The sequence below is a fragment of the Myotis brandtii genome, unplaced genomic scaffold (assembly GCF_000412655.1).
Source record: "Myotis brandtii unplaced genomic scaffold, ASM41265v1 C42248632, whole genome shotgun sequence".
Classification (NCBI taxonomy): Eukaryota; Metazoa; Chordata; class Mammalia; order Chiroptera; family Vespertilionidae; genus Myotis; species Myotis brandtii.
The window spans coordinates 1-1,221 of NW_005320907.1; the positions used below are offsets into that span (position 1 = coordinate 1).

Sequence of the window (1,221 nt, forward strand, 5' to 3'; positions counted from 1 at the left end):
TTTTTTACCTTTTATACTATCCCTCTAGCTTGATACTTTATTCTTTCTTAGAGAAAAGCAGAGATGTTCTTACCAAGACCAAAGAAAGTGATAGAGGAGATTCTCCCTCCACACTCGGCGTCCCGGTTCTGACCCATTGTTTTGAGGGCATCCCCATCAACCCGCCTATCCTCACGACAGTGGAAGTTGCACTCTAAAGGTATCTCACCTTTGAGCTCAGGCGTTTTACAGAAGCTTTAGCACCCTTTTTGTGAAAAGAACTATTTAGTGGAATTAACGATAAAACTGATTAAAGATGTTTGTGGAGATCTAATATATTCCAAGTACTCTGCTGAACATGGGTGATAAAAAGGTGGAGTAGACCTAACCTCAACCCTCATGGAATTTGCATACAATGTAACGAAATAGGCAATAAAGAGTAAATAGGCGAATGTGGTAAGAAGGTAGAAGAGACCATGGAGGTTTGAACTTTAGACCTGGTACTTACAGCATGACTTTCGGAATGGGTGATATTTAAATGGAAACGTGGGATTGTTATAGGAATATGAGCTTGGCATTTTACAGGAACGATCAGGGCAGCCTGGCCTGTCAGTGATTAAGTGGGGGAGCCGGCAGGAAGTAAGATCAGAGGTGGACATGGAACCAGATCTTGTAGTGGTTTAGATTTTAGTCTTATTATTAAAGCAGGACCATTAGCACTTTTTAAACTATTAAATGCCTCAGTGTGTATTTCCCCCCAAACAATAGTATTTTACATAGTCACAATACAATTATGAAAATCAGAAAATTAACAATACTATTGTCTAATATACAGACTTTTTAGATTTTGGCAATTCAGTAATACCCTTCACACACACACACAAATCCAACACCACACATTGCATTCAGTTGCAGGTCTTTAGGCTCCTTTAATCTGGAAATAATCGCTTAATATAAATAGTGGCTTAATAATTCCATTGTCTCCGAATGTCATAATTTGATTAAAATCAGTTTTTCTTCTTTCCTCTTAGAATTAAATTCTTTACTATAAAATTCAATGACTAATTCTTTCCTCCCAGCTTCTGTTATTTGAGCTGGTGCCTCTGAGGGTCGCATCTCTCAGCTGTCAGGCGGTTACCTGAAAGAGGCCTCATTTTAAGTGAACCAGAAGCCCCTTCCTCAATTTAACTTTCCTTGACTAGATCATATTAAAGGAAAAGAGCTAACTCTGCTGTTTTTTTT

At 38.3% G+C, this 1,221-nt stretch overlaps 1 long non-coding RNA gene across 1 annotated transcript; it reads left to right on the forward strand.

Moving 5' to 3' along the window:
• Nucleotides 1-9: 9 nt before the first annotated feature.
• LOC106727455 lies at nt 10-1,205 on the forward strand. The gene is made up of 2 exons (XR_001363656.1): nt 10-199; nt 1,059-1,205. It is a non-coding gene; the product is annotated as an uncharacterized LOC106727455 (long non-coding RNA).
• Nucleotides 1,206-1,221: the final 16 nt, after the last annotated feature.